The sequence below is a fragment of the Notolepis coatsorum genome (genome assembly GCF_963971535.1).
Source record: "Notolepis coatsorum genome assembly, chromosome: 16".
Classification (NCBI taxonomy): domain Eukaryota; kingdom Metazoa; phylum Chordata; class Actinopteri; order Aulopiformes; family Paralepididae; genus Notolepis; species Notolepis coatsorum.
This window is the reverse complement of record NC_140180.1, coordinates 10,899,843-10,909,842: the sequence shown is the minus strand read 5'-3', so window position 1 is coordinate 10,909,842 and position 10,000 is coordinate 10,899,843. Positions and strand designations below refer to the sequence as shown.

General features: G+C 46.4%; 1 protein-coding gene across 1 annotated transcript in view; it reads left to right on the top strand.

The window, feature by feature from the left end:
• The window catches only part of fgfrl1a (fibroblast growth factor receptor like 1a), a 204,359-nt gene that overhangs the window by 80,724 nt on the left and 113,635 nt on the right, over nt 1-10,000 (top strand).

Genomic DNA, 10,000 nt, shown 5'->3' with positions numbered 1-10,000 from the left:
AGGGGTCTTGAGGGTGTGTAGTTAGAAGATGTAGAGAGTAGGGGTCTTGAGGGTGTGTAGTTAGAAGATGTAGAGCGTAGGGGTCTTGAGGGTGTGTAGTTAGAAGATGTAGAGCGTAGGGGTCTTGAGGGTGTGTAGTTAGAAGATGCAGAGTGTAGGGGTCTTGAGGGTGTGTAGTTAGAAGATGCAGAGCGTAGGGGTCTTGAGGGTGTGTAGTTAGAAGATGCAGAGCGTAGGGGTCTTGAGGGTGTGTAGTTAGAAGATGCAGAGTGTAGGGGTCTTGAGGGTGTGTAGTTAGAAGATGCAGAGCGTAGGGGTCTTGAGGGTGTGTAGTTAGAAGATGCAGAGCGTAGGGGTCTTGACTCTTGATGGTGTGTAGTTAGAAGAGGCAGAGTGTAGGGGTCTTGAGGGTGTGTAGTTAGAAGATGCAGAGCGTAGGGGGCTTGAGGGAGTGTAGTTAGAGACCATTGACTGTAGGTAGGCGGGAGCCGTAGTATTTGACCTCTGGTTGACCTTCCCCCTCGATCCACTCTGTTCAGATCCATCCTCTTCAGTCAGATATTGGGAGAAAGGTTTTGGCTCGAGAAGGATGTCATAACCAACGTATTAAGAAATAATGGAGGAGGAATGGTCAGTCGTTAGCGAATTCCTAAATGTTCCGGGTTCTAATTACATTTTGAATTGATCGCACACACGCGCCAGAATACACACACACACACAAGCACGTGCTCGTGTGCACACATTGTGACACAGAGTGTGTGTGTATGTACTGTATTCTGGCGCGTGTGTGCGATCAATTCAAAATGTAATTAGATCCAATCATCCATGAGGGTGGTCACAAGATTTTCTTTTCTTTCTGTTTCTCTGTTACTGTCTCTGTCTCTTTCTCTGTGTGTGTCTCTCTCTCACTCTCTCTCTCCCTCTCTCTCTCTCATTCTCTATCTCTCTCTCTCATTCTCTCTCTCTCATTCTCTCTCTCTTTCCATCCCCGCTTGTTTGCCTCATATCTCTGTTTGAGTTAATTAGGTCATTATGAAGCAGTCGTTTCATTGGTTCATACCAGCCACAGTGCTTATTGGAGCGTCCTATTGGCTCTGACCTCTCTGTAGCCGGGACATAATTAGCTAGGTTGGGTTGATTGGGTCTTTTATGCTATAATCAAGCTTGTGGAATTCTGTAGTTCTTTTGACAAGACCTTTGTTTGTGTATGCAATTGTGCGTGTGTGTGTTTACATACGTGTGTGTGTGTGTGTGTGTGTGTGAGGTGTGCCTCATTACTAGGGCTGTCTTAAATACTTCGAAGCTTCGTTCGATGGCACAAGCTTCGAAAAAAAAAAATCGAAGTTTAAAAAAAAAATATATATATATAATTTTTTTTAAATAATTCTTTTAAATAATTTGATTTTTTGCCTCCAAAATCTTTTTTTGTATTTTATTTTTTTATTATTTTTTAAACAAACACATAAACAAACATGACAACACACGATAAGATATACAAGCATTAGTTGACAGTGCACATCCAATGAAATCACATTTTAGTTAATTGTCTTATACAGGATATACCCTTAATACCTGTTATCTAAAAACCTACACACATATGCTCTAGCTCGTACCCCCCCCTCCCGGACCCCCCATTGGATAATCCATCCATTATCCCTCGCTCCTAACCAGACACTACCATTATATGCTAGCTTTTATTTTCTCCACCACTTCTAACCACAATGTAATTTTGGATTCATTGAGACCCAAAATTCTTGCTGTAGATATTTCTTGATAGATCACATCGAGATATGTAATAATCCAGACCTTTCGGCACATTTTCTCCGGTTGGAACCATCGTGCATCATTGCCTCCAAAATCTTGTGCCTCCATTCCAATGAAACGAAAGTAAGCGGCGCCTTCCCGCCTCCATTCCAATGAAACGAAAGTAAGCAGCGCCTCGACTCCACCTCCCTACAACAAGCACGTGGAGATTATCTGTGTTGAAAACAACAAGGACATGTGCAGCAGACATGTCGACGAAGAAGCGAAGCAATGCCGTTTGTTATTTAAGACTATGTCGGACAGATTTGTGTTCATTGTGCTGCTTTTTTAATGTGTCCCGACCCATATAAAAATATGTCTTAATAAAACGTGCTTAATTAAGTCGAATTCTGCCTTTGTCTCTATCAACTACATATAAATATTTATATAATTGTTTGCTTGATAGACGAAGGTTGCAACATAATTATGTAATGTCATGTCATTGGCTGTGAGAGCAGCCCCACTGCACCCAGGCAGCGCAGCCGAGTGAAACCTTGTTGGCTGCATCACAGTCACGAAAGGGGCTACTTAATTAATTAATCCAATCCACTTTATTTATAGAGCACATTTAAAAACAACAAAGTTTACCAAAGTGCTGTACAAGTCCCACAACATAATAATTCATTTTTTTTCTTTTTCTCCTCCTCAAAGCTTCGAATTAAAATCGAAGCTCAGCCCCGAAGCTTCGATTGCCAAAAAAAGCTTCGAAGGTCAGCCCTACCACATTATTAATTGGACTTGTGCACTTCCTTGTGTATGTTTGTGTGCAGCAATGGTCAGTATATAGAATAGAATAGAAGTACTTTATTGATCCCAATGGAAATTCAGCACTACAGATCGCTCACAATGAACATTCAGTTAGTCAAAAAATAAAAATACACTTTTTTAACACTACACCATATTTGATCTATTCATTACTACATTGCACTACCTCTCTACCTCATATTTGCATTTTGCATCTTGCATTTTGCATCACATAAAACAAAACTTGAACTTATGTCCGCCTCATGTGAGAGGAGTAGATATACATAAATATAGGCAATAAAATTACATCTGAATATAAAAATATGAGGGAAAAAATAAACAGTGTAAACAAAGGTGCAGATGAGGATCTTTATGCCCTATCGGTTATATACGTACAATAAATATAGGCAATAAAGTGTGTGTGTGTGTGTGTGTGAGCCTCTGTATTTGCTTACGTGTGTGTGTTCCAGTATATGTGTGTGTGTGTTCCAGTATGTGTGTGTGTGCGAGCCTGTGTATTTGCTTGTGTGTATGTGTTCCATTGTGTGTGTGTGAGAGCCTGTGTATTTGCTTGCGTGTGTGTGTGTGTGTGTGTGTGTGTGTGTGTGTGTGTGTGTGTGTGTGTGTGTGTGTGTGTGTGTGTGTGTGTGTGTGTGTGTGTGTGTGTGTGTGTGTGTGTGTGTGTGAGGATGGGGCAGGGGTTATGGTCAGTCTGTACTGTTCTGGATCAGAATGTGAAAGTGCTCTTGGTGGTTGACTTTGAACTCCAACAGCAGGTTGCTGTTCATATACAGGTGTGTGTATGTGTGTGTGTGTGTGTTGTTGGTGTCTCAAATAGCTGCCCCCCCCCCCCCCCCCATTACTGGCCTTCAAACCTTCCATGTAAACAGAATAGCAAGGGGTCAACGCCTGCTGTGTGTGTATGTGTGTGTGTGTGTGTGTGTCTGTGCCTGTGCATTATTGTGAGTGTGTGCATCTGTGAATGTCTTTGTGTGTGTGCGTGTGTGCATGTGCGTGCGTGTGTGTAGGCCTATATGTCTGTGCATTATTGTGAGTGTGTGCATCTGTGAATGTCTTTGTGTGTGTGTGCGTGTATGCATGTGCGTGCGTGTGTGTAGGCCTATATGTCTGTGCATTATTGTGAGTGTGCATCTGTGAATGTCTTTGTGTGTGTGCGACGTGCATGTGTGTGCGCAGGGGAGGAAATTAGGCCCTTTTACTCGCCAAATGCGAGTATTATTTATGTTTGGCGAGTGATTCATGAAGAGCACTCGCCACACTGGCGAGTAGTAAACAAAAAAAAGAAAAATCATTCTGCAATCTGCTGATTCGCTCACTGGCACAAGCCGAACTCTGACTTCCCCCTTATGATTCCTCCCATTTGCGCCTCATAATAATAATCCATAACCAATGAACATCATCGTTGCGCTCTAAGCTCCTCCAATGAACACTCGTTTTCTAGAAGATGCCGCCCATCTCGGGGAAGTGGACAGATCACTGCGTGCGGCCCTACAGACTCCTGCCACCGGCTTGACAACGTAGACAAACTTAGACAAAAACACATCAGTGGATGAAAATAATTGCATGTAGAGTCGTCGCTTTCGGATATCAGTGCGGTCTGACATGGGGGCGAACAACAGCACGCGACGCGTCTCCTTCGAGTCGGATGAGAATGACAAGTGGGCGTGAGGCTAACGATTCCATAGCCCCTTTCGTGACTGTGAAATATATATATTATATACGCAGTCACTTGCTCCTACGTTACTAGCCATGTTAACACTTTGATCGCCGATGACGTGTTTAGACGTCATTCCTAGCCATGCTCATTCTGCCGAAGACGCCGTAACTCGTCTTTGATATCAATAATTCAAAAATCTGTGATCGAAATCATATTTCTCCTCCGGAGCCATGAGATGTACTGGTGAGCTCCACTCAACTGTCTAACGGTTCGAGAGCGCCATCTGGTGGCAGATCGGCCAAGAGGGAGGGGCGCGCCAAACAGGAAGTGCTCATCCATATGTCGTCCGGGCACTCGCGATCGGTAGCCGGACTCCATCTCAACACACTGGATGATCAATCGCTCGCCCTAACTCAATAAACAACGTTATTTGGACGTATATAGTATTATACAACCTGGAAATGGTTCATCAGGATCAACATCCCATAATCGAAAACGGTCTACTCCACGCTGATCGTCCAACGGCGCGAGGAACATACGGTAAGATCCAGCGTTATTTTCTAACGTATTCCATATAAACTGCTCTGATGACCATATGACCCACACTAGACGAATGGTATAATGTTGCCCACGGAATTATAAACGCCCCCTCGCCCATCCGGTCAATATCAGATGATACGTAGTAACTTCTAGAACCACGTCCAGTTGAAATTTTTTATCTCGCGCCGATTGCTATCAAACTGTATTTCATCATCAATATAATGCATTTGGAGCTATAAATCAAGTTCTGGAGAAAGCTGCAGAAAACGATAAAAACATACTTATACTTTAGACCATATTTTAGTATGAATATGTGAATGAAAAAGTATATCGTTGCTACACCCTGAACAATGGATATAGGACATTGAATGGGCCATAATAATGGCAATCTAGCAATAGAATTTAAAATGTTATAGCTCTGCAAAGAAGGGGAACTTCTCCATAGACAAATAGAGCTGGCTAGGGATGGTAAATTATGAATTTAACCCATGGCGATCAAAGTGTTAATGTGCACATCAACCACTGGTTAAAGACAAGCGGTGGGTCCAAAATATATCAGATATAAATGTCAAAGGTACTCACCGTTGCATTAGGGTTTTAGTAGCTACAGGGGAGTAGCAGCGGTTAGCACGTTGCTAACAACAAAGCTAGTAGCTACAGAGGAACAGCAGCGGTTAGCATGTTGCTAACAACAAAGCTAGTAGCTACAGGGGAGTAGCAGCGGTTAGCACGTTGCTAACAACAAAGCTAGTAGCTACAGGGGAGTAGCAGCGGTTAGCACATTGCTAACAACAAAGCTAGTAGCTGCAGGGGAGTAGCAGCGGTTAGCATGTTGCTAACAACAAAGCTAGTAGCTGCAGGGGAGTAGCAGCGGTTAGCACGTTGCTAACAACAAAGCTAGTAGCTACAGGGGAGTAGCAGCGGTTAGCATGTTGCTAACAACAAAGCTAGTAGCTACAGGGGAGTAGCAGCGGTTAGCACGTTGCTAACAACAAAGCTAGTAGCTACAGGGGAGTAGCAGCGGTTAGCACATTGCTAACAACAAAGCTAGTAGCTACAGGGGAGTAACAGCGGTTAGCACGTTGCTAACAACAAACCTAGTAGCTACAGGGGAGTAGCAGCGGTTAGCACGTTGCTAACAACAAAGCTAGTAGCTACAGGAGAGTAGCAGCGGTTAGCACATTGCTAACAACAAAGCTAGTAGCTACAGGGGAGTAGCAGCGGTTAGCACGTTGCTAACAACAAAGCTAGTAGCTACTAGCTACAGGGGAGCAGCAGCGGTTAGCACGTTGCTAGCAACAGAGCTAGTAGCTAGAGAGGAGTAGCAGCGGTTAGCATGTTGCTAACAACAAAGGTAGTAGCTACAGAGGAGCAGCAGCAGTTAACACGTTGCTAACAACAAAGCTAGTAGCTACAGAGGAGCAGTTAGCACGTTGCTAACAACAAACCTAGTAGCTACAGGGGAGTAGCAGCGGTTAGCACGTTGCTAACAACAAAGCTAGTAGCTACAGGAGAGTAGCAGCGGTTAGCACATTGCTAACAACAAAGCTAGTAGCTACAGGGGAGTAGCAGCGGTTAGCACGTTGCCAACAACAAAGCTAGTAGCTACTAGCTACAGGGGAGCAGCAGCGGTTAGCACGTTGCTAGCAACAGAGCTAGTAGCTAGAGAGGAGTAGCAGCGGTTAGCACGTTGCTAACAACAAAGGTAGTAGCTACAGAGGAGCAGCAGCAGTTAGCACGTTGCTAACAACAAAGCTAGTAGCTACAGAGGAGCAGTTAGCACGTTGCTAACAACAAAGCTAGTAGCTACAGGGGAGTAGCAGCGGTTAGCACGTTGCTAACAACAAAGCTAGTAGCTACAGGAGAGTAGCAGCGGTTAGCACATTGCTAACAACAAAGCTAGTAGCTACAGGGGAGTAGCAGCGGTTAGCACGTTGCTAACAACAAAGCTAGTAGCTACTAGCTACAGGGGAGCAGTAGCGGTTAGCACGTTGCTAGCAACAGAGCTAGTAGCTAGAGAGGAGTAGCAGCGGTTAGCACGTTGCTAACAACAAAGGTAGTAGCTACAGAGGAGCAGCAGCAGTTAGCACGTTGCTAACAACAAAGCTAGTAGCTACAGAGGAGCAGTTAGCACGTTGCTAACAACAAAGCTAGCTGTGTGTACTGAGACTGAGAGCCAGCTGCATTTGAGAGCAAAACAAGGGTGACGGGGGCGGTGGGCAAGTAATATAATCGGTGTATGTAAGGCCCCGACACTGATTAACACCGCGCACCAAGCCTGGTGTGTGTGTGTGTGTGTGTGTGTGTGTGTGTGTGTGTGTGTGTGTGTGTGTGTGTGCGTGCTTGAATGTCATTATTTTCCTATATTCATCTGTGTGTGTGTGTGTGTGTTTCTTGTCTGTCTGTGCATGCCTCTCGAGTCTCTATGTGTGTGTATGTTATGTTTGCATCCATCCATGCAAGTTGTGTGTGTGTGTGTGTGTGTGTCTGTGCATGCCTTTGTGTGTGTGTATGTTCCTACATGCCTCTGCATCAGTGTCTATGTGTGCATGCCTGTGTCTCACAGTGTGTGTCAGGTTTCAGTGGATGCCAGTAGGGAGATTATTAGGTGGAGCAGCAGGAACTAGTGATTCACCGATGTGAAAATTGTGGCGGATACCGATGACCGATATTAATATTGCTGTTCTGGCCGATACGATATTTACCGATGCTGATATCTCTGTATTGAAAACACTTTTTTATGATAATCAAATAAAGAGCAATTTTTTATTACTTTGGTAACTTCTTTCAGAAATTACTGATATTTTGAAACTATTTAAAGGGGAACTATCTTATAAATGGCCTTTTTCAGTGTTTAGCATTGTTTCCTAGCTATGTGGACTTATATTAATAGGATCTATGTCTCTAATTCTCATATTGGCGCATTCTTCCAATTCTCCTCTCACAATATTCACCCTCACTGAACTGAGTCATCTGAAAATGTGCATATCTGTGATGTCAGAGATTTCTCAGCTGCATAATAATGTGGCAGTTGGCACCAGACCACACAGTGGTTGGAGCCCAGCCTCAAAACGGCTTAAGATCTTGACGTAGAAAATGCTGTTTTTTCAGTACAAAACAATGAATTTTTTTTGGGGGGAAAAAGGTGTCCAAATAGTGAAAGAAATAGTAAAATAGTTCCCCTTTAAGACCAAAACATGTAAAGAAAAAATATATTACATTTAAAAAAAAAAATTATATCTGCCCTATCTTGATATCGGACCGATACCGATGTGTAAAAGAATATGCCGATATATCGCGCATAACTAGCAGGAACCCATGGTGCAGATACAGCCCCGACTCAAACAGCCTCTCCCAGCCCCAGGGTCGCTGCTTCAAACTATGAGGCAGATGAGGTCGAAAACACCAATAACATCCGCCCATACTCGCCCCCTCCAACTCTCTCAGTGAGGAAAAGCAGAGTGTGGGGGGGAAACGTATCAGTGGATTATAGTAGGTGTTTGTTCTGTTCTCTTCCTATGTATCCTTCTCTTCTCTGGGTCGGATCTAAGGATTCTGTCTGTGTCGGTCGGGTCCTGTACTTCAAAGGCGGGTTGGCACTCTGAGAGTATGGAGGGGCGGGGGGGGGGGGGGGGGGGGGGGGGGGGGGGGTGAGGGGTGATGGAGGGGGGGCGGGGGGGGGGTGAGGGGTGATGGGGGTGGAGGGGAAGCAACAGCTGCCTCTGAGGTCATCCACACAGACAGCTGCTCCTTCTCTATCTCTCTCTCTTGTATCTCTCTCTCTCGACCCCTCTCTCCCTCTCTCTCTCTACCCCTCTCTCCCTCTCTCTCTCTCTCTCTCTCTCTCTCTCTCTCTCTCTACCCCTCTCTCCCTCTCTCTACCCCTCTCTCTCTCTCTACCCTCTCTCCCTCTCTCTCTACCCCTCTCTGTCTACCCCTCTCACTCTTTCTCTCTCTCTCAATCTACCCCTCTCTCCCTCTCTCTACCCCTCTCTCTCTCTCTCTCTACCCCTCTCTCCCTCTCTCTCTACCCCTCTCTGTCTACCCTCTCACTCTCCCTCTCTCTTTCTCTCTCTCTCAATCTACCCTCTCTCCCTCTCTCTACCCCTCTCTCTCTCTACCCCTTTCTCTCGCTCTCTCTCTCTCTCTCCCGTCAGAAACAAAAGGTCGGGGGGGGGAGGGGGGGGGGGGGCATCCCGCGCGAGGGCTAACGCGAAAAGGATGCCCGATTATTCAACGCCTCAAACGGTCTCTAATTGTTAGGTTAACATCCAATCAGAGAGGGTCTCGGGGAGCACCCCTCGGGATAAACTACGGAACCTGGAGTGAAACGTAAGCCGGCGGCTGATTGGTCAGGCTGAGAGAAATCTCTCGCCCGCCCCGGGCCTCCGCGACGACCACGAAAATCACCCAAATTGCGCCGCTCGAGGATACCGTCGCGGGGGGGGGGGGGGGGACCTTCAAAGGTGACCCTCTCCGCTGTAACTCAAGCCTGGGAGCATGCCGGGCAGGCCCTCGGAGGGGCAGTTAGTGTGCAGAGTCATGCGGGCGGTGTCAGCTAGGAGGCATGGCCCTCTGTGTGTTTTCATAGCTGGAGCGGGAAGCAGTGATGTCCAGAGCATGGGAGCAAGAGCTGGATGGATGGATGAGTGTATGCAGCATGTAATCATCCCTGCTGCTCCGGTCTCACCGTCTCTCCCCCCGGAGCGTCGTAGAGGAGGGAGGGGGGGGGGGGGGGGGGGGCGCAGGGGGGTGGGGGGGGGGGGGACGCAGGGTGGGGGGGCTGGCCATTGAATTGCATAGATTGTGGTGAGGATGGGTCTAGGAACAGAGGTGAACATCTATGGAAACCTGGTCTGGTGTGATCTGGTCTGTTCCGGTCTGGTCTGTTTTGGTCTGGACTTTTCTGGTTTGGTCTGTTCTGGTCTGTTCTGGTCTGTTCTGGTCTGTTTTTTTCTCTTCTGTTCTCATCTCCTCTCCTTGCTCTCCTCTCCTCTCCTCTCCTCTCCTCTCCTCTCCTCTCCTCTCTCTCCTCTCCTCTCCTCTCCTCTCCTCTCCTCTCCTCTCCTCTCCCCTCCTCTCCTCTCCTCTCCTCTCCTCCTCTCCTCTCCTCTCCTCTCCTCTCCTCTCCTCTCCTCTCCTCTCCTCTCCTCTCCTCCTCTCCTCTCCTCTCCTCTCCTCTCCTCTCCTCTCCTTTCCTCTCCTCTCCTCTCCTCTCCTCTCCTCTCCTCCTCT